This window comes from Phalacrocorax aristotelis, chromosome W, assembly GCF_949628215.1.
Source record: "Phalacrocorax aristotelis chromosome W, bGulAri2.1, whole genome shotgun sequence".
NCBI classification, from domain to species: Eukaryota; Metazoa; Chordata; class Aves; order Suliformes; family Phalacrocoracidae; genus Phalacrocorax; species Phalacrocorax aristotelis.
Window position 1 is genome coordinate 31,174,967 of NC_134310.1, and position 22,376 is coordinate 31,197,342.

The window sequence follows — 22,376 nt, forward strand, 5'->3', positions numbered from 1 at the left end:
GTGGGGGGGGGCGGCGGCTCCCTGCCGGGCCCGGGCCCGGGCCCGGGCCGGGGCGGGGGTGGGGCGGCGGCTCCCTGCCGGGCCCGGGCCCGGGCCCGGGCCGGGGCGGGGGTGGGGCGGCGGCTCCCTGCCGGGCCCGGGCCCGGGCCCGGGCCGGGGCGGGGGTGGGGCGGCGGCTCCCTGCCGGGCCCGGGCCCGGGCCCGGGCCGGGGCGGGGGTGGGGCGGCGGCTCCCTGCCGGGCCCGGGCCCGGGCCCGGGCCGGGGCGGGGGTGGGGCGGCGGCTCCCTGCCGGGCCCGGGCCCGGGCCCGGGCCGGGGCGGGGGTGGGGCGGCGGCTCCCTGCCGGGCCCGGGCCCGGGCCCGGGCCGGGGCGGGGGTGGGGCGGCGGCTCCCTGCCGGGCCCGGGCCCGGGCCCGGGCCGGGGCGGGGGTGGGGCGGCGGCTCCCTGCCGGGCCCGGGCCCGGGCCCGGGCCGGGGCGGGGGGGGGGCGGCTCCGTGCCGGGCCCGGGCCCGACCCCGCGGTGGGGGGGGGGCGGCTCCGTGCCGGGCCCGGGCCCGACCCCGCGGTGGGGGGGGGGCGCCTCCGTGCCGGGCCCGGGCCCGGGCCCGACCCCGCGGTGGGGGGGGGGCGCCTCCGTGCCGGGCCCGGGCCCGGGCCCGACCCCGCGGTGGGGGGGGGGGCGGCTCCGTGCCGGGCCCGGGCCCGGGCCCGACCCCGCGGTGGGGGGGGGGCGGCTCCGTGCCGGGCCCGGGCCCGGGCCCGACCCCGCGGTGGGGGGGGGGCGGCTCCGTGCCGGGCCCGGGCCCGGGCCCGACCCCGCGGTGGGGGGGGGCGGCTCCGTGCCTGGCCCGGGCCCCGCAGAGAAGCCCTGGTCGGGCATCGTTCGCTTTTGCACAATGTAGGGCTTTCCCCGTCTATTTTCTGTGTACTGTGTTTTGGGCCACCTGAAACCCTTTGGCCGGGTAGGTTTGGTGCGGGGAGATGGCAGGTCTGGAGCCTGAAAGATCTCGGGTGGGGGGCGGGGGAGGTATTTTTGCCTTAAAACTCTGAGCCCACCTCGTGTGTCATGTCGTGTTATCACGTCGTGAGTCTGGTGACTGTGGCAAATGGCTCAGTTGGGCGTTTTCTGATAACTAACTTCTGAACGTGTGCGTGTGTAGGCACGGGGAGATTTGTGCAGGGTGACAGAGCCCCTTGTGCTTCTGTGCTAATGTCTACCTGTTCTAGACCTCCAGTGTTGGAAAGCCTTTGTTTAGTGCCTAGTTGTGCCTGCGTAACAAATGTTTTAGCTGCTGATGTGTTATACCTCTGCTGTGAACTTTTTCCTGGGTGGCTTGATTGTTTCTGGTTGTCCGTGTAAATCTAGGCAGATATTTTCTGCCCGGTGGTGAAGCCTATCGCTTTGGATAACAAAGGGCAGGAGAGCAATAAAGAAAAAGGTGATTCGTCTGCTGCAGCTCCTTGGAAACGATTCGTTCCTTATTTTCTGCCGTTGGGGAGGTGTTGTGCTTTCCAGATAATGCAGCCTCTCCTGTGCCTGTCCACGCCGTGCATTTTTGTCCTGCCCTTGCTTGAAAAGGCTCTCCTTGCCTTCTTCCTCTGTGCTGCAGTTGGCTTAATCTCTCGCTGCTGCTGCTGGAAGAGGGATAAAGGGAGTGTTGTTGATCGGGTTGTTAAAAGCTTTTTCGCGGGCTGTAACGCGCGGGAAGGGGTGGGCGGGGGGGGGGGGGGGCGACTCAGTACGGGGGAGGGGGAGGATCAGGCTGCGGGGAAAATGGGAAACCAACATCACCCTTCCCTCCTACGGCGCAGCCCGGCTGCACGGCTCCCCGGGGATGCCCCTGCCCCGCGGGTGTACCGTGTGTGCGCCCCCCGCGTGGGGCGGGGGGGGACGACACACCCCCACACAGTCGGCGGCACTGGGGCAACCCCTGCCCCGGGGCTCCGCGCTCGTACCCGGCTCTCCCCGCTCCGGCACGGCACGGGGCTGGACGCACCGAGGAGACCCCGGGGCGGCTTCTCGCGGCTGGGCGAGAACAGGGCCTGGCCCCGAGCAGCCGAGCGGGCACCGCCGGTAGCTCGGAGGAGCGGGGCCGGCTCGGCTCGAGGCGTCAGAGCGAAAAGGGACGAGAACCGTCCCGGAGCGTTGGGGGGGCGGCGGATGGTCCGGTGGCCGGGTTCGGCTCCGTGCCGGGCCGCGGGGCAGCCGGAGCCGCGCCGGGGGGCAGGTGAGGAGCCGCGTGGCCGGGCGCGCTGTGGGTCGGCGGGTTTCGGCTGTGGGGTCTCCCGGTCCGCGGAGTCCCCGGGGGGGGGTTGCGGGCAGCAGTGGCCCCGGGCCGAGCGCTTTCGTGGGTCGGTGGTTGTGTTTTGGGGCCGAGCCCGTGCCCGGCCGTGGGGAAGTAGGGGCAGCCCCACCCGGCTCTCGGCTGCTCCTCGTCGGGGTCGGGCGGCGGCGGCGGCGACCCCGGCGGGGGCTCCTGTGGTGCCGGGCGGGTCCCCCCTTGCCCGCGAGGCAGGCAGGGACCCCGGCTGCTGCCGCCGCGGTTTGCTGGAGGCGGGCTGGGCCCGGCCCCCTGTGGGGTTGGGGTGCGGGCCCGGCGCTGCCGGGGAAACGCGGCCTGCGAGAGCAGGAAGAAAGCGCTGCCGGGCCGGCGCTGGGCTGCCCCGCCGGGGTGCGGGGCCGGGCCCGCGCAGTTCAGTTCCCAAGGCCTCCCCGACAGTGCGCGCGTGGGCCGTGGGGGTGCAGGGCTGTGGGGTGGCTGCGCTCTCCGCGCCCCTGAGCGTTGCCCGTGGGGACTGCGGAGGGGGCCGGGACGCAGCCAGGCTCAGCTGGTTTGGTCCCTGAACGGGGAGAGCACAGCTCTTCTGTTCCTGGGCCTTGAGAGCAGGCTCCTGTGGCTGATGCCGGGGCCCTGAAACAGATCGAGTCGTGCGTTTTGAGGGCCTGAGCGAGGGGACTAAGTCGTGTGGTTTTGGGCTGAGGAGCAGAGGTCAAGTGCTGCATTTTTGGGACTTGAGAACAGGCTCAGCAGCTGGGCTTTTTGGCTCAGAACCGGTCCCAAAGTGAGCTGGTTTGGGGGCCAAAAGCAGCAGCCGGTTTGGCTGCTTGTGCAGGCTGGGGGGTGGGGGCATTGGGGGCTGCAGGGGAAAGCAGGGGTTGGGCAGGGTACGAGGACCCTCCCCGGAGGTGGGGGTCCGGTCACATCGGACCCCGAAGTTCGGGAGGCCGGCATGCACCAGAGCGAACTCGCCACCTGAGGCGGGTCTCTGGAGGAAGGGTGCTTTTTGGATCCAGCGCAGCGCACCCTCTTTGGGTCCAGCTCTTCTTTCTGCGCTGCTTAGAATAGTTATTAACCAATTAATTAATCATACAAACTAAGTCACAACAGCTCTGTCGGCTCCATCGTGGTTCGGAGCTCTGAATCGGTTTCACTTGGTGTCTAACATGTTTTTTCCCCGAGGAGAGGCTAAGTTTCAAAGTTAATTAGTTTTCTCATAAGTGTGTCAGTCAATAAAATTGAGTTACGATTGTTAAAACCACAAAGGTGACAGGAGTCTCACGGATCTGGTCTATTTCTGAAAATGTATTCATCCCATGCAAATGTCATCGGGATACAGATCATCTGCACTTCATGCTCTGACAAGACAAGATGCTGAGACAGGGATGAGCTCCAAAAGGACTACTGAAAAGAAAAAAAACGCATTCCACAGTCATGGGGTTTTTTTGTTTGCGTTTGGGGGGGCGGGGTGGCTTTAACAAAAGAGTGCAGTGTTGGCCGGCAGCAGCCTGCAGAGCACTTTTGCTGCCTGATCTCTCCTTTTCTTCTCTTCCACTCCTCTTTCAGGGCTGTAATTGTCATTTGGATAGTTTTAGAAGAGCAGTTAAGTTGCTCGCCTGTGTCAATGTGCTGGTAATACCAGGAAGGTGAATGCTTGAACCGGTCGGGCGGGTAGGAATGAATAACTTGGCTGCAGGTAGAACTTCTGAGGGAAGACCAGCAAAACCAGGAAGCAAATAGCAAGTTCCCAAAAAATGTGCGGGTGTCAAACACATAAAAGTTTCATTGCCGAATGTTTTTGGGAATATGTTCCCAATGGCTATTTTTAGTAAACATAAATTTTCAGGAGATTCAGGGTTGTGCGTGGCAAAACATGTCCCTCTGTTTTTGTGTCCTGCCGCACAAACGGCCGGCGGCAGGGCTCTTGTTCCCTGCTCTCGCTATTGCCACAGCAGGGCTGCGATATTTAGACCTAAGAGATGGGTTTAGGAATGGAAGGAGAGAGAACGCCTGTGTTCTGTAAGGGCTATGAATGCTGACCCTTTGTCTCCGTCTGCCGCTTTTCCTGTGCGGGTGATGAAGCTGTTTTACTTTTCTCTGTTGTTCCAGGTCTAAATAGCTGCGAAGCTGTCGCCGCTGTGGGTGCGCAATTTGTGTTGCTGTGTTTCTGTGGAGTTCTAGCTACGGCTCGCTTCTAGTGTGGCCAAGCGTCAAGGTAGGGCTTTCAGTTTAAAGCTTCAGAAGCGCTGCGCGCCGAGATGGGTGTAGGTGAAACTGCTGTTGCGCCTGCAGCTGTGCTCGCAGGGATGCTGGGTGGCTCCGCATCAAACCAGCGAGGTGCGCGTGGACCTCCGTCGGGCTGCGCCCTGGGTGCGCGAGCGTGCGGTGTTTTTGCTGTTCCGGCTTGCACGTGCGAGGGCTTAACGTTTGATTTAATGCATTTCCTTTAACGGCAGGCTGTAGTTGGGCTCTAGACGGTATTCCTGCGTGGGCACAAGAGCTGTGGAATGGTTAAGCTGTTGCTGTGCCTCCAGGTGACTTGTTCAGTAACGCTGTTTTTCCAGGTGCAGATGGATGAGTCGTGCAGGGCAACGGAGGAGGGCCCAGGGGAGCGCTGTAAGAAGGTGAGTCTGTGTAGTACTGGAGGGAAGATGTGACTGATGGCTATAGGGCTCCATTATGGGTTTTACTCTTTTTTTTTTTTTGTGATCCGAGGGTGCTAAGCGATGAGCCGAGCGTGATCTGGGCCCTGGAGGTGAGTCAGGCAAGGTGACCGGTGCTTGGTGGGCTGGAGTAGGTGTTCTTTTTCAGGTTATTCAGGGTTTTTTCTCCTTCTCTTCACTTTCCCATCCCAATTTGGGGCCGATTCCCTCAAACGGGGACTTCCCCCTGTGGGGCTGCTTATGCAGCCTGGGAGCTGCTGCCTGGGCACAAAAATACCTCAAACCCCTTACTCTGGGTCTGCAATGGGGGGTGAAAAACCAGAAAGAATTCTGGTGGAAAGAAAACAACTTGGGGCTTCTGGGAAAGCCAACTCCAGCTGGATTTGTGCAGCTGGAAAGGAAAAAAAGGGTGGTGGTGGGGAAGGAACAACCACCTAAAAGCACCCACCAACCATTCTCATGCACAAAACCGAAAGTGAAAATGACCATTTTTTGTAGGGTAAAAGCACAAAAAGTCCCCACAGAACTCAGTAGTTTGGAAAAGCAACCCCAATTATTACATTATGTAAAGAAGGCGGGGAAAAAAAGAAAACCAAAACAAAACCCTATCACAACCCTGATGCCACATGCCTACCAGCAGTTCCTGGGGCTTATTCTGCGGGGGTGGGGAACCCAACCTTGTTCCCCAGGTTTGCTGTGCTGCTTCTCCTCCCTCGGGCATGCGGGGGGCAGTGGCATGGACAGTAGCAAGCACCAGACGTTTTTAAGCGGTCGAGAGGAAAGGACAAATGCTCGAGACGCTTTGCTGTTTGGTGCAGAGGCAATGAATGGTGCTGCTGGGGCTGCGAGGGGGAAAGGTGCAGAGGAATAGAAGCTCTGTGGATGCAGCCAAGTTATGGTTTCTGGATGGTATTAATCGAGAAGAGTAATTCAGATAATGCTGCTGCCCAGCGACCAGAATTGGGTACTGAGCCCGGGAGCCGCGCACGCGCGGTGGCGTCCCTGTGATCCCCATTGCTCTCTCCGCAGGTAACAGCCCTGCGATGCTGCGGTGCCTGCGAGGTGATGCCGCCGTGCTCGTTGCTGCTTCCTGGTAAGGAAAGGCCTCCTCCGCTCCTGCTGCAGCGTGGTGGTGTGTCGGACACGATTCCCTGTGTCGGGTGAGGCCTAGGGCTGCCGGCGAGGTGAGCGAGCGCCTTTGGTGGGTGCAGGGGTGTCTCCTTGTGTGCCTGCACTACTGGGGCTGGTGGGATGGGAAGCTTCAAACGACCCGCCGAGGCAGGCTTCTGGTATGCTAAAGGCGAGTGGGTGAGGGCAGCCCTAGGAGTTACTCGGGAGCTGATAGAAGGGAAGAGGGAAAGGAGGAGGAGGATGATGACCTTTTCCCCCTGCCCAGGGTGCAGAAGATGGCCGACTCTCCAGCTCACCAGAGCTCCCCCTCAGCCTCCCCTGGCCCCCCTTGCCCAGTGCGCCTGCTCCCAGCTCCAGCACGAGCGAGCTAGGCTACGTGCCGAGAAAGCCTCATCTCGTAAGAGCTGTAAGACACCCATGTGTTCTCTTCAGGTGGAGGACGGCCTAGAGTCTGGAGCTGCAGAAGAGGCAGGGAGGAGAGAAGGGGAAAGAAGCATCTGAACGGCTAAATTGTGCCAGCAGCGCTGAGAGCGAGAGTCGCGGTGAGTCCTGGGCCAGTGGGGCCCCGTTGCCTCTCTTGTGCGTCCTGGGCCCTCCCTGTCTCTCCCCCGGCCCCCTCTCTTTCCTTACCTGCTGCAAAATTTTATTTTTTCTTTTGGGCCCCCCCCGCACCTTCTTTCTCCATCTCGCTCTGAGTGGCTCCCTGCCTCCCCGTCTTTTTCAGTCCTCCCTTTCTCTGTCCTGTAGCCTGTGGCTCCTTTTTCTATCTCCTCCTCTCTCTGCCTGGCTCTGGCTCCGTTTTTTTATTCCTCCTGCTCTGTCCTGTAGCCTGTCGGTATTTTGTCTTTCTCTGGCCCTCTTGGTCTGACTCCCTGTGTTACCGAAAAACGCGGTAAAATCGGAAACGACTCCTCAACGCCAATTTAGTATTAAAGAGCAGGCATTCTTTATTCACGGCGCCGGATGCATGGGGGATCGCTCCTCCTGGCGTGCGTACCTCACACACCTTTCCCGTACAATTTGTAGATCAAAATTTTACGTATTCATATATATTCATTATTGCCCTGTCTGCTGATCGGTACAAACTTGCTCGTTCCGTATGTAAATCGCTGCGCAGGCTCGGTTGTCCTCTTCCGTTGTTCTCTTCTGAGTAGGTGGTATTACTTGGGTCGGTGGTGGTCTGTGAGTCAGTGGTCGTGATCTCCCCCTGCCGGAATTACCTTTTTACCTTCTTGGCTAGTTTTCTCAGTCCGCTCCACGAAACCGCGTTTTGTCGTCCTTTTCTGACAGAAGCACGTTGTCTGTTGTTCTGCTGACGTTAACGATCGCCTAGTGACTAAAATGCAGATCAACAGGTGCGCTGATTCGTACGCTCCACGTTCCCGTAATGGAACACCGTCTCTGGTTGGTTGATTTCATCGCTTTGGTTACACCTGTTCCTGTTGTTCAGTTTCTTCTTTTTTGGCTTTGTTTGATTCTCTCTGTGATTCTGTTTTTCTCTGCCTCGCTTTTCCCAGCTCCCCGTCCCTCACTTTGAATGCCCGTTATCCTTCAGCAGCTCACTCTCCCTTGGTTGCCATCCCCGTTTCTGAATTCCTCCTGCTTTGCCACGTAGCCCGTGGCTTTTTTCTTAATCTCTCTGTCTGCCTCAACTCTCCCGCCGCGCTTTTTAATTCGTCTGCTCTGTACCCTGCTACTGTTCTTGCCTTTCTGAGTTCTTCTCTGTCCAGCTCCCTTTCCCTGTTCATGAATTCGTGTTCTTCCTGCACCCGCCGCTGTTCCCTGTGATCTCCGTCTCTCTCTGTCCAGCTCCCTGTCCCTAGGTTTTAATTCCTGCCTCTGCCCGCTGTAGCCCGTCTAGATTTTTCTCTCGGCCTCTCTCTCTGTCCGGCTCCCTCTCTCTGTGTTCTAATTCCACGTTCTCTGTCACGTAGACCCGTGCTATTTGTTTGTCCTCATCTCTCTCTGTCCAGCTCCTTGCTGCTATGTTTTATTTCTTCCCTCTCTCTCTGTCTTTGTAGCCCATTGCTGTTGTTGTGTTTTTGGTTTTTGTTTTTTTTTTCCCACTTGTTTCTTCGTTTGTCTCTGTCTGCCTCCCAGTGCCTGATCTTTAATTCCTCCTTCCCTGTTGGGCCGCTGTTCCTTTTTTCCATTCTACGTTGTGTTCTCTTTGGTCTCCTGTTCTTATTCATCGGTTCCCTCCTCGCCGCCCTGTGGCTTGTCCCCATTTTAGTGTTGCCTCTCTTTCCCTCTCTCTGGCTTCTTGCCCCTGTTTTTAAAATTCCTCCCTCTCTTCTCTCTTCCCTGTTGGCCGTGTGATCGTCAGCCTTTCTCCACCTCTTTCTGCCCAGCTCTCTGTGTCTATCCATTAATTCTTCCCTCTCTGCCCTGTAGCCTGTAGCTTTTGTCCTTTCTCCATCTTGCTGTCTCTGGCTTCCCCGTGACCCTCTTTTAGAATTGTTTCTCTCTTCTTTCTGTACGCATTGCGATTCCTTTTGCTCCCCATCTCCCTTTGTTTTGGGTGTTGTTTTGTTGTTGTTTTTCTGGCTCCCTGTCCCTAATTCTTAATTCTCTGCCTTCTCGTGCTCTGTACCACGTAGCCCCGTGGTTTGTTTTGTGGTGTTCCCTCCCCGGCCCCTTCCCTCCGTCGTTGGCTGTCTCGGCTCCCTGTCCCCGTGGCTTCATTCTTCCCTTTCTGCCCTGTTCTTGTCACTTATCTTGTCTTTCTCCATCGCGCTCGGTCCAGCTTCCTGCCCCTATTCTTCTTTCCTCCCTCGCTGTCGTGCTGCCTGCCCCAGGTTCTTTGTGCGTCTCCAGCCTGCTCCTCTTCCTTCTTTGTTGGTCTGTGTCCTGCTCTTCCCTCTTTCTGCTGCCTCTCTTCCCCTCTCTCTGCTGCTTTTATCTCCACCTCCGTCAGGCTCCCTGTCCTTCTCTGGCCGTCCTGTTCCCTGCCTCGTGCCTTCTCACTACACGCACACACGTCCCCCCCGCCCCGTCCAGCCGGATGCCGCTCTTCTCTTCTCTCTTCCTACTGTCCCGTGCCCTGCTCCTCACCTTTGGTGGCCTCCCCCTCTGCCCAGCAGCCCGTCGCCCCAGGAGCCAGGCGACGGACGGTCCGTTCCCTGCCAAACCGGGACAAGCGCGTGCCGTGGCTTAGCCCCAGCTGGCTATTCTGCACCAGGGAGCTGCTTGCTCGCTCCACCCTCAGTGGGCTGGGGGAGAGAGCTGGAAGGGTAAGAGTGAGAAAAATCATGGGTTGAGATCAAGGCTGTTTAATAGGTAAAGCAAAAGCTGTGCGTGGAAGCAAAGCAAGGAATTAATTCGCTCCTCCTTTTCGGCGGGCAGGTGTTGAGCCACCTCTGGGAAAGCAGGGCTCTGTCATGTGTAACGGTTACTTAGGGAGAGAAATGCCGTAGCCCCCGCCCTCCCTCCCCCCCCCCCCCCCCCCCCCCCAAGGACTCCCCCTTCTTCCCCCAGCTGCGTGTGCTGAGCATGATGTCAAATGGTATGGAATATCCCTTTGGTCAGTTAGCTGGGAAAGCTTTCCCAGCTGTGTCCTCTCCCAGCCTACCTGCTGGTGGGGCACTGAGAGAACCAGAAGAGGCCCTGACTGTGGAAGCAGTGCTCAGCAAGAACCAAAACATCTCTACATTATTAACGGTGTTTTGAGCATAAATCCAAAACGTATCCCTTCCTAGCTACTGTGGAGAAAATGAGCACTATCGCAGCCAACACCAGCTCCGTGCGGCTGCGGCAACGGCGGCCGAGGTGGCCTTGGGGCAGGGGGGGAGCGTTGGGGACCCTGACCCACGAATGGCTCCTGGGACTTGTTACGTGCGCGCCTGCACAAACACCTGCCCTCTCCTTTGCCCTCAGGGCTGCGTTTGCGCTGCCTTTGCGTGGGGCAAGGGGCTGTGATGGAGCCCAGGGGAGGAGGTGGTGCACTGTGGGGGTGAGGGGAGGGGGCCCCCCGTTGCTGCTGCGCCTCAGCTGTGGGCGGGGTCTGGATGGAGGAGCCCCAGGTGCGGGCGGTGGGGCTGACGGTGCCGGCTCCTCCCTGGAAAAGGGGTGGTGCCCGGCTCCGGGGGGCCAGTGTGAGCCGAGGGCGGAGCGGAGCTGTGGCGGAGCGTCAGCGGGCTGCGACTGTAGCGAGGGAGGAGGTGAGCGGGGGCTGGGTGGTGGAGCGCTGCGTCCCGGGTCAAGCCCCGAGGAGGGCTGCGGCGGGGCAGCGCCGGGTCGGAGCCGGAGCGGGCGGTGGGGAGAGCGAGGCTGTGCTGAGGGCTCGGTGGGGCTTCCGGGTGCATCGGCGGCCGGGACGGTGGCCCGCAGGGTCCGAGAGCGGGGAGGGCGGGCTGGTGGCGTGCCGGGAGCTGTGGTGGTGCGCCTGCCGGGTGGCCGGGCGGCCGTGTTGTGGCGCAGAGCGTGCCGGGAGGTGTAGTCCTTGCGGCGCGCAGCTGCCGGGCGGCCGTGTTGTGGCGCAGAGCTTGCCGGGAGGTGTAGTCCTGGCGCAGTGGCTGCCGGCGCTGTCACGTGGTTCGCCGGGGCGTGGCGGGAGGCGCGGTCTTCCGGCGCTCGGGTGCCGGGCGGCCGTGGCGCGTACGGTAGGCGCGGTGTATTTTTGGGGTTGGATTCGTGTTGATTTCTGGGGGCTTGCGGGTGCGGCCGCTCCCCGAGAAGCGGTGAGTTCCCCGGGAGCTGACAGAAGGGAAGAGGGAAAGGAGGAGGACGATGACCTTTTCCCCCTGCCCAGGGCGCAGATGATGGCCGCCTCCCCGGCTCGCCGGAGCTCCCGCTCAGCCTCCCCTGGCCCCCCCTTGCCCCGTGCGCCTGCCCCCAGCCCCGGCACCTCCCCTGAAGCGTGCTGCGTAGCCCTTGGCCGCCCCCAGGCCCTGTCGTGAAGGCAGCGAGCCGGCCCTCAAGCGCACTGGATTCCCCCTCGGCGCAGGGGCCCTTAGCAGTAGCGCGGGGAAGGGGCGCTGTGTCCGGAAGCCCCTGCGCAAGGAGAGGCTTTGGTCAGGGTCGATCGACAGTAATGGCGGTCGCTGTTTCTTCTTTCCCTCTCCCAGAGACCGTGCTGAGGACGTGGTTGTCTGTCCTTCCCCCGGGGACGCCGTCGACTGCGGCCGTCTCAGGCTTGCGTGGCTTCTCTCTGCCCGGCTTTGCCATCCTCGCGGCGCCGGGGCGAAAAGGGACACACAGAGCCCTTCCTGGCTGTGGACAGGAGCTGCCTCGGCTGAAGCTGGAGACGCCAACGAAAGGTAAAGCAGAAGAAACTGAAGGCGCTCTGGCTGCCAGCTGCCTTCCTGCTGCAGGCAAGAGAGAGCCTGTCCCTGCAGGTGAGGGAGGAAGGATCCCCCTTCATAGCCCGCAGCGGGCCGGGCCAGGCCACCAACGTGCACCGCAGGGTCCGTACGCGGTAACCCGGAGTTGGGTACGGGCGTGTAGTGCACGAGCGAGCTAGGCTACGTGCCGAGAAAGCCTCATCTCGTAAGAGCGGTAAGACACCCCCGTGTTCTCTTCAGGTGGAGGTCGGCCTAGAGTCTGGAGCTGCAGAAGAGGCAGGGAGGAGAGGAGGGGAAAGAAGCATCTGAACGGCTAAATTGTGCCAGCAGCGCTGAGAGCGAGAGTCGCGGTGAGTCCTGGGCCACTGGGGCCCCGTTGCCTCTCTTGTGCGTCCTGGGCCCTCCCTGTCTCTCCCCCGGCCCCGTCTCTTTCCTTACCTGCTGCAAAATTTTTTTTTGTTTGGTTTTTTTTTTTTTTGCGCCCCCCCGCACCTTCTTTCTCCATCTCGCTCTGAGTGGCTCCCTGCCTCCCTGTCTTTTCAGTCCTCCCTCTCTCTGTCCTGTAGCCTGTGGCTACTTTTCTCTGCCTCTCTCTGCCTGCACTGGATTCCCCCTCGGCGCAGGGGCCCGTAGCAGTAGCGCGGGGAAGGAGCAGTGTGTCCAGAAGCCCCTGTGGAAGGAGGCTTTGGTCAGGGTTGATCTGCGGTAATAACGGTTGCTGTTTCCTCTTTCCCTCTCCCAGAGGCTGTGCTCAGGATGGGGTTGTCTGTCCTTCCTGTTCGTCTCTTCCTCTCTCTATTCCTTTGCGCTGGTCCCTCTCCCTATTGTTTATTGTTTTGCTTCTCTGAACCTTTTTTTATTCCCAGCGTTTTCCCGTGACAGGAGCAGCAAAGAAGGGAGCGGAGCATCGGGGTATCCATGGAGAGAGCATTGGGCGTTCTCCTGTCTTTGTGGGGCTGACCCTGAGGAAGTGTGGTACGTGGGTCGGTAGCATGAATATATATATTTTGTGGGTGCACAAACCCGTTTCAGAGTGTCAGAGGGTAAGGGTTTTGTTCTGTTCAGTGTAAACATTGTTCTGTTTGGTGAATTTCTCGAAGATGAGAGTTCAGTGGGGGAGGAAGTCAGCTCTCTGGCTGGTTTGAGGGTAAGGTGGGCTGTACGTGTTTGTCGGTCATCTCTCACCTGCCAGATGTTTTGAACTAGTTGTATCTGGTTTTCGTAGGGAGTCACGAAGGGGTTTGGGGCTCCCCAGTGGCGGGTGCTGTGGCCAAAAGAGAAAGCAGGGTCACAGAGTGCTTCATTTACGGGGCTGGCCTCGGCCATCTACTGCACAAACTTCTGGTATGTAGCAATCGGGACTCGATTTCCTGAAGGAGGAGAGGATGATGGAGCTCGTTATAAGAGCATAATCGTTTTGTCTTCTTTTGGCAGTACGGGCACCCGAGGACCAGCTTGCTTTTGAGGAACGGCACGAGGATGTTGGTGTCGACGCTCAGCAGAGGAAGGAAGCTTCTTTTGGAGGCCAAGAAGATGAAGTAGACTGCTTATTTGTTGTGTTTGATTTTCATTGCGGGGATGGGGAGGGGTGGAACATGCAAAACGCGGTCCTGGGCAGGGGAGGTTTCTGATGTGGGAGGCCGTGAGAGAGATCATGGACGCTGCTGGACAGGCGTTAGAACCCGTTGCTCAGGTTGGACGGACCCAGCAGAACCACCGCACCATCTTAAGTAATGCCTGCTCACGTACTGAGATTTTAGTAGTTGCCCCCGCATCAGCTTTGGCTTTTCCTCGTCGAGCTTGTGTTTTGGCAAGAAGCGTCTTTCGTTAAGCGTTTGGGTCTAAGGGGTGTCCGTGAGGCTACGTGGTGCCCATCCCCATGAGATTTTGTGACCATCAAGTGATATTCAGCATCCATCTTATGCCCGTCTCCTGTAACTACTCTGCAGTTTTCGCTTAAGGCTTGATAGCGCAGCGTTAGCTGAGGGCGGCATTTCCCCCGCTGGCCCCTCCACGCCGACGGCGTTTCCCCTGCCGGCCGCTGTCCGTTCCCTGTAACTGTGACTCTTGTCCCGGCAGAACCTTTGCCAAAGCCACCTTTGTGCTCCACAGCAGTCTGTTTTCTGTCTCGAGTATGTTTCTTTTTGGTATCCGATACCCCAGAGCTGTGTACCGTTGGCTCAGGTCTCTTCTTGAGCTTCTGCGAGAAGAGAGAGCCTTCATCTGTTTTAATCCATGTGTCTCCTGGGGTGTTTTTTTGTTGTCCTTTACAATTTAGTTTTGCCCCAGCTACTGAGGTGTTAATTTAGCTGCTTCATACGGTTCCCGATACGCTTGTGTATTTCCACGTTTCTTTTCGTGTTTTTTGTCCTTTGAGACTGATCTAGTTCTGTTAAGGGACTGAGCGAGAGAGAGCGTTGAGGTGACTCCGAATGGTTGATGGCTTTACAATAAATGATTTACTTTATAACCAGAGATATTTTTTGAGAAGGGGTTCTTAAAAGATTTCGTTCTGCTTTGCCATTCCGCTGGGGTAGATGAGCCCCAGCCTTTTTTCAGGAGGCTCATTCTGCTCCTGGGCTTCTCTGGTACTGTTCCTTGAGTTGGTTGCAGGTTTTGAGCTGTCTAAGCTCTTTGGGTAGGTGTGTTTTGACATTCAGAGATGGGGAGGTTTCTGGTTGAGGTAAGAGATTAAGGAGCAGTCAAAGTTGAGCAGCAGATATATATTAGGAAGTACACTTGTACGAGCTTTTGTTTTCCCTTGGGTCAGTAAGTTTTTGTTGGGTGTTCAGGGGTAGCAAGATGGTCTAATAGTGTGTTTTGGATTATTTGGTTTTGGGGGGGTGTTATGGTTTTGTCGGGGTTTTTTTGTTTGTGGTTTGTTGGTTTTTTTTGTGTGTGGTAGGTTTTTTGTTTGTTTTGTCTTGTTTTCCAGGAATTTTGACTTGACTGAAGGTAGAACCTTATATTTTTTCCACCAGTTTTGCCTGTGTTGTGCAAGTTGTTGACGTTATCTCTCAATAGGACTGATGGTGAGATGCTGCGGTAGGGGTTAGGGTGAGTGTGTTGTACACATCTGTATATGGAGCTCTAGCCTTCCTTCAGAAAGCAGCAGGGACGTAACGCATAGTGTGTGTCGGTGTACGGGACTGCTCGTCGCCTTTCCCGATCGCCCGCAGAGTACCACGTTGTCCCGAGAACCTTTGCAGCTTGCGGCAGGTCCCTTGTAGATTATAAGCATCAGGGCTTCTGTTATTTTGTGGGCCTGTAGAGAGCACGGAGTCTGCGGGAAGCCGGAAGGTGGGAGGTGCTCGCAGAACGCGGGGCAGAGGTGGGAAGGGCGGCTCCCGAGGAGCGGCTGACAGAGGGGCTTTAGGGGTGCAAATACAGGGCAGGAGCTGTCGGGAAGGAGTGAGGTTCCTTCCCTGACAGTTCAGGAGGAGAGGAGGGGTTTTTGAAGTCTTGGTACCGGGGAATGGTTGGGAAAGGGGTGTTTAAGTGTTAGCTAATGGTCGTGTTCTGTGTGCAAGCAGCCTCCGGTAGCCCAGTCTCCTTCCCCGTATGTGTCAGCACGGCCACTCGAGCGTGCTGTCTGCCGAGAGGTTCTCCACGCGGCTGTTCATGGAGTCGCTCAGGAGTGAGTTACCTACAAAAGGAGAGTGTGTCGCTACACCAGCCACGCCTGTTTGCTTCCCGTATTGCTTTTGGCATTTGCCCTATCGGTGTCCGCCTGTGCTTGAGTCATCTGACACGAACTGTGATTTTTGTGTGTTGCGTGGTTTGACTTTTTCTTGCAGTTTAAGTAACAGGTCGAGGGTTAAGCAGGACAGTCGAGCGAGGCGTGACGGCAAAGGCGAGCAGATGGCGTCGTGTGCTGTGACGGGGCGGGCTGTGAGGTCACTCGTCTGGGATTTCTGCCTTTGGGGTCTCTGTGTTGCCGAACAAGTCGGTCAAAAGGATTTGTTAGTTTGTTTTGCGTGGTGAGCTCTTGCTTTTGGAAAGCAGTGTCCAACATCTGTGTGCCTCTCCGTATTTCCCCAGAAGTGGGCCCGGCATTGAAGGTGACGGTTCCCCAGCCATCGGGGACGGACCGAGAATGCGAGCAGGCACCTGACGTGGCCACTGACCCGGGAGGCACGGATTGGGAGGTGAGCGGAGCCGTGTTGGCACGGTAGGGGAAAGGATGAGTCTGGAATGTGGCTGTTGGTGCAGATGCGCGGTAGGGAGCCGGACACGGAAGGGAGGGGGCGAACAGAGCATCGTGAGAAGGTAGGTCAGCACGTGACAACGGAGGGGTCGTGCAGTGTGAGCACCTATGTGACTAGTTAATGAAGGGACTCACAAAACTATATGCAAAGCGGGATGTCTGCCCCGAGCTCGTTGGGCAAGGTGAGCGATGAACAGGGAGCCGTAGCAGCTGTTATTTTTGAGGTGTGGAATTGTTTGTGAGCGGGCGGCCGCTTTCAGGCGCAGGGGTCGCCTTGTCTCTCTGGTTCTCTAGGCACCGTAGGTGGTGGCGGCCACGACATCCAGCCTCATTAGAGCGTGGGGGAGCGGAAGTTCACGGCGCTTCCGAGGAGGCTGTTGTTGCGGAAGTGGCCGGCGTTGAGTGGTGCGATGCTGAGTGATGGCACCGCACGTTTGGAGATGAAGAGTATCCGTGTGACCGCAGCCCCATCCTACGTAGCCTGTGTGGCCTTTTTAAAGGACGGCTTTTGAGCCCCCAGATTTGGAAGGGAAGCTGAGGGGCCGATGCGGTCTTTGTGCGGGTGGCCGGTCGGTTGGGGGAAGCGCAGGTGGGGCAGGCAGGGGTTGTAAAATCAGCGGAGGGTACCGTTCAGAGACCGGACACGTTTGGGCCGAGAGAGGTTGTGGTGTCCTTTCTGCAAAACAGAAGCATCTGCCAGGCAGGGGAGTTCCTGCCTGTGCTTGTGCTGTTGTGTGGATTTTGTAGTCTGTCTTTGTTCCTTACTGTACTCGGGTCTCGATGTGTCTGTTGTTCTCCGTGCTGAGCAGGCACCTAGGTAGCAATATTGAGGGTTTTGCAAGCCCTGGCTCATCGGCATAATGGTAACCGAGAGCTTCCTTTCTCGCATTTTAAGTCTACTGCATAGATTTGTCTTGTGTCTGAAATATTAGACCTTTATAGAAGGTCATCTTTTTGCAGCGGTGATTAAGGCGGCCTCGATACTGCTGCTGAGGAGCAGTCTGAATACGCAGAGCCCTTTTCTGGGACCTGTTCCCTGCACCTGAATGTTCTGAGGTCTTTAAGAGTGGCTTGTCGCTCGTACGTCGTCCTAGTTGTGGGTATATGGTTTTATTGCAGGTGATGATGGTAGGTGACTTCTCTGCGGATGCTATAGCTTCTTCCTCGCTGCCGTATAGATCTTCTCGCCCGGTGGCATCTCTGGGCCGGAAGTCCGTCGTCTCGGTGAGAGTTTTCTTAGGTGCCTCGATCGCGTCGCTTGTAGTATTTGTGAGCGGTGTCGGTCCGTGCATGTCGATGCCTGTGTCAGAGCTGCTCCGCCTGGGGGTGTAGCAATGGTAGAGCGGAGGAAAGAATAGCAATAAGAGTATATGGTTAATGTTAATATGCATAGACTGTTTTGGCAACGCCCGTACAACCCTCGTCGGAGCGAGTGGCCGTTGGCAGCGGGCGAGGATGGTAATTTCCGGGGTGTTTTGTGGGTGCCGAGGGGATGACCGTAGCTGCCTGGGAGAGGCAGCTAGAGTGCTAGCTGAGCAGAGGGCACCTCTCAGCTGTTCAAGCTTGTACGTGCGTGGGGCTTAACATTTGATTGAAGGTATTTCCTTTAATGGCATGCAGTAGTTGGGCTCTAGATGGTATTCCTACGTGGAAGCAAGACCTGTGGAATGGTTAAGCTGTTGCTGTGCGTCCAGGTGACTTGTTCTATCATGCTGTTCTTGCAGAGGATGAAGATGGAGCTGTGCAGGGTGATGGAGCAGAGCTGAGTAGAGCACACTAAGGCAGCGGGTCCGTGTGCGGGATTAAAGGGAAGATGCGACCGAAGGCTATTTGAGGAGCATTTCAGGCGAGCTGGGTCGCAGTGAGGGGGCGCATGGGGCTGGTGACTTTGTTCTCTTTGCTCTCAGGAGCACAGCGCTATCCCTAGGGGCTGGCAAGGTTCTAATTGTGGGGCCGGCGCCCATCGGGTGCTTCTTTTTGCGTTACAGTTTAAAGCGTGGATCGCTCTGATGTTTGAGGAGTTTCTGGGCAGTTGTCGTCTGCGGCGTCGTTCCCAGATGCGTGAACAGCTCTGCTCTGTCGCTGTCTGTTTTCAGGGAGCGTGATTTCTTCCCTGCATCCTTACGTTCTTAGGTCTTGTAGCTGGGCTTCTTGTGCCTCCTCCCTCTCAGTTTTGAGAGGAACTTCTTGTCACGGGCCCTGACGCTCTTCTAATCATTTTGGATCTCGTTAGGGCCTCCTTGCATCCCTGTCAGGGTTCTGCAGGTCTTGTTGCTGGACGAGCTCTTCCGTCCAGTTGTCTCTGTGTTTGCCGAGAGCGTTCTCTCGTCTTGGAGGCGCGCAGTTTGTAGTGTTTCTCATAGCGTTGGTGTGTGCGTTTTGTGAGTTTGGCTCGGAGCCGCCTTGCTGGCCGTGTAGAGTCGGGTAGGTGGCACAGCGATGAGAGCTTAGGGTTCATCTGTTGCTGTGCTAAGGCTGTTGGGGGAAAGGTGGTACCGTCATCTCGGATGGAGTGGCCCTCCTCAGCAGGCAAGGACCGTAATCACCGTGACGTTTTGTGGGCTTGGAGGCCGTGACCGTGGCTATCTGGGAGAGGCAGCTAGAGTTCAGCTGAGCAGATTACCTCTGCAGGGTGTTCAAGCTTGTACGTGCGTAGGGCTTCATGTTTGATGTCATATGTTTGTTTTTAATGGCAGGTTATAGTCGGTGTTCAGGAACAGTTAAGGTACTGCTGTGCAACCAGGCGACTTGTTTCGTATTGGTTTTGGAGATGCCGAGGGACGAGTCGTGCAGGGCGACGGAGGGGAACTGAGGGGACCGATGTAAGCGGGTGAGTCGGTGCGTGGTATATATAGAGGGAAGATGTGACCGATGCCTCTATGACTCCATTGCTCCTTGCGTTTGTCTTTTGTTTTGGTTTTGAAGTAGCGTAGCAATGAGCAAAGGAGGCAAGTCGAGCAAGGCGAGTGGTGATTGGTGGGCTGAAGTAGCAGCTCTTTTCTGAGGTGTTGTGTTGCTGGTGAAGTTATAAGCAACGCGTGTCGTTTTGGTGTTACGGACGGCGGGCGAGGTGCCGTGTTCAGCTGCAAGTGACGTAGGCCGGGTGGGAGGCTGTCGAGGGAAAGGGGTGCGAGACGGGGATCGGTGCGGGCAGGCTGTGGCATCGGGCAGCATCTCAGGAGGTGCCTTTTCGCTTGGCTTTTTGCAGGTGCCGCTGGCAGGCTCGGAGTGCTGCTGCCACACGCCTATGAGAGGTCTGAGAAGGTGGGGCAGCGGCCAGCATCTAAGACCAGAGAATGCTGTGGTCCGTCGTCGAGCTCTTCAGTTTTGTAGGTAACACGTGGGCCGTCTTTGGAACGGCGTATGAGCATTAGAAGTGAGCTGGGTAGTAATGAGGAAGTCACGGGGCGGTGATTTCTCACGAGCGTAACGGTAGTTTACTGTGTGTTGATACGTTTGGTGCCACAAGCGATGACGGAAGCGGGGTGTGATGCTGGAATCTGTGCAGAGCAGGTGAGCCGATGGGCATGTTCGTTTTGATGAGGGGGGTGCTCTGGAAGAGATCTGTGTTGACCTGTGTGATACTTATTGCTGGCTCTGGGTTTTTTCCTTTTTTACATGATGAAGAGGCACCTGGCCACTGCAAGAATATCCTGGTTAGCTGGTGTGTTTCTTGTTGTGAAAGGATGCATAATCTGACCCATCTGAAAGCCCCACAGTGTGACTTTTGTTAGGAAGAGATTTTGAAAAATTGAGATATTTCTTATTCAGTGAGGTTGCATTCTATGAACTTGCCATCAGAGTGCATCTTAGAGACAGTGTCTTTGTCAGCAGAACTCATCAGCACAAGACTTGCAAAGTATTGCTTTTTTTTAAAGACAAAAAAATCCATGGTCCTTGCGGAGATCCAAGCGCAGCACATACTCCAAAGGTTGATGGCATTGGTAGTGCTTGGGTTCTCAGTTGTAACAGTCGAGATACCATAAAATGCGGTTCGCCTGCATGCTTCGGTACAGCCGAACGCATTAGCAGGTCTGCCGGTCCTTCTTGGTAGCCCCGTGTATTGCAACACTGGGGATTTGATTTGTGTGGTTTTTTGTTGTGGTATTATTTTTTTCCCCCCCAAAAAAGTAAAACTGTATCGGGGATCTCTTCACTCACTGATTCTTCTGTCATAAATGAAAGTTTAAAAAAAAGCTAACATCGTCTGATTTACGACGTGACTTGCGCTCTTTCAGCTGTAACTGCCAAGCAGATGTAGGGTACGATGTGTTAGGTGTACTTAAGCAGGTAGGTATTTGTGGTAAATATTTAATGAGGGGCGACTGAATGTTGTGGGGGGGTGTTTCCTGCCGGTATTTTGAGGGAGCGCTCTTAAGTACTTTATTTCAGTCTCGCTTTCGACGCGCGTTTCCCTGGCAGTTCAGCAGCATCTCTTGGGCGGGGCAGCCGGGCGGACGTCCCTCCCGACTCCGTAACACGCCAAAACCCCCCAGTCACGTTGCTGCTGTGTATTTTGGAGATAGATAATCTTATGGCGGGCGTGAACGGCTGTGCGAGTTGAATGAACGCAGAAGGAAAATGGAAAGCTTTTAGAGCCTAGACGCTCATATTGGATGTGCGTAAACACGCGCCCGCCTTCTCAGCACAAAGTGAATTACTGAGATTTATTCTTAATTTTTTACGTTACTCTTTCAAGTTTGACACGCTTCACTTCAGGCTTCGTGGAGCCAGGCAGCAAGACGTGCGGCGGCAGGGCGAGGGCTGTAGCTGCTGCGGTGGGTCTGTAAGCGGAGGTTCCGGTTCCGGTACAACTTTGCCCCGCAGCCTCACGGGGTTATCTCCCCGCAGCGGTGCCGTAAGGAAGGGATGAGACGTTTTCCAGCACCAGCCAGAGCGTTCAGTGTTACGCAAAGGATCTGTTCAAAATGGTATCGGTTAGTCTTAATACCGTTTTCAAGCGTTCCAATCACTCTAGCTTTTAAAGGATGTGTTGTGTTTTGACGTGACCCGTTTGCCTGGAATCTTGCTGCGGCTCAATTTCCTTCCTACCCCTTATGCTGACTGAGCTCCTCCATTTTCTTCTGTGCTATTTTATTAACGTGCTGAAATATAGTTTGGGATTTCTGTTTTTCAGATGTCGTCTAAGTGTCTCGTGATGCTCAAGAGATGCCTGCCGGTCGTTAAGCGTGGTGAAGGTAAGGGGCCATCCCTCGGCCTGGAGGCTCCTGGCTCTGTCTCCAGCGGGTGCCCCGCAGGTGCGGCCGCGAGGGCTGCCCGGTGGGGAGAGTCGGGGCCCCCAGGGACCGGGGCTGTTTGTCACCCCGGGGAGCCCGTCCCAGTGCGGGAACATGTCCGAGCGGAGCCCGAGAGAGACGTGACACCGTCCTCTGGCACGCTCCTGCTCTGCCGTGGGGCAGCCGCCAGCCTGCGGACAGGGGCTGGGGGGGCTGCAGCTGTTTGGGGGGCTGCCCCACCTTTTAGATTTTAGCAGAGCTCCCCCTTTTCTGGGGGGTGTGGGAGGGGTGTGCGTGTACCTTTGTAAATGGCACTATTAAAGTAATGAGCTGCAGGTTGGAGCAGGTTCCCTTGTTTAGTGCCCTTCTTGGGGGTGAATAAAATTGGGGGAGTCCTGGGGGGGGTGTGATGATGTCATGTGGGGTGCCCCGGTGTCACTGGGGGAGCTGATAATGCGTCAGAGGAACAGGTGAGTGGGGGCGTCATGTAGGGGTTCCCCCCCAAAAAGGGGGGTTACAGCCCCAAAATGCCTGAAAATTCAGGGGGGCTATTACAAAAACCTCTTATATATATTGACATGTGTAATATTAATTTATAGATGCATAAAGGGATTTTGAGATAAGAACTTATCTCTCCTATATTATATAACGGATTTCGGGATACAAAAATTCTGCATCGAGATGCAGGGTTTTAAAACACAAAAGTAACTCGACCGTCTATATATCTAGATCAAAAAATAAAGGAGTTTAAAGTGAAAAGGATAGATGAAGGAATTCAAAGCAGAAGAAAGTCTGACTAGAGCGAGCATCTACGCTTAGTGTGTGTTACATAGTCTAAGTAGATGTGTAATCTAAATAGAGGTTATATAGGGTGAAATAAGCCGAGGTATAACTGTAAGTAGATGTCTAAATAGAGAAGTCGAAAAAGATTGAAGTGTCAAAGGGTAAGTAAGCAGATAGCTAGCCTAAATAGCTGTTTTATGTACGTGTTAATATGGAAGTCTAAACAGGTATGTGTAAAGAGATATTCTGTGTAAGTGTAAATAGCCTAAATAGGTGTAAGTGTAAATATAATAGCTAAGTCTAAACAGATGTTGTATGTAAATGTAAAACAGATAGTATATATAAAATATAGATGTACTCCGTAAGGATGTGTAAGTAGACACATAGTGCAAATGTCTATGCTATGTAAGGTTTTAAAATGCAAAGAAACCACGTTGATAGAGATGTTTATAGAGAAGATTTAAAAATTAGACACACAGCCCACCCCCCAATCAACTGAAGGCACAAAAGCGCTTTCAAATGCTGCCCCTTCCCCGTTCTCCTTCTCCCATCCCGATTTGGGGCCGATTCCCCCAAATGGGGACTTTCCCCTCTGGGGCTGCGTAGGCAGCCTGGGAGCTGCTGCCAGGGCAGACACACACTCCAAAGCCCCTGAGTCTGGGTCTGCAATGGGGGGTGAAAAACCCCAAACAGGTTTGGGGGAAAGAAAACAATTCGGGGCTCTTGGGAAAGCCCACTCCTGCTGGGTTTGTGCAGTTGGAAAGGAGGGGGGTAAAAAAAGCGGGGGTGGGGG

The 22,376-nt window shown here is 56.4% G+C and overlaps 1 long non-coding RNA gene across 4 annotated transcripts; it reads left to right on the forward strand.

Annotated features, from left to right (window-relative positions):
- Positions 1-4,842: 4,842 nt before the first annotated feature.
- LOC142049356 (uncharacterized) lies at positions 4,843-21,532 on the forward strand. 4 transcript variants are annotated; one of them, XR_012657692.1, is made up of 12 exons: positions 4,843-4,904; positions 5,973-6,127; positions 6,507-6,616; positions 11,141-11,332; positions 11,597-11,706; positions 12,239-12,331; positions 12,582-12,700; positions 12,791-12,894; positions 15,398-15,504; positions 18,260-18,393; positions 18,772-20,494; positions 20,701-21,147. It is a non-coding gene; the product is annotated as an uncharacterized LOC142049356 (long non-coding RNA). The 4 variants fall into 4 exon arrangements; XR_012657693.1 differs by having other exon boundaries at positions 4,844-4,904; positions 18,772-20,500; positions 20,701-21,532; XR_012657691.1 differs by lacking the exon at positions 18,260-18,393 and having other exon boundaries at positions 4,844-4,904; positions 20,701-21,146.
- The last annotated feature ends 844 nt before the right edge of the window (positions 21,533-22,376 follow it).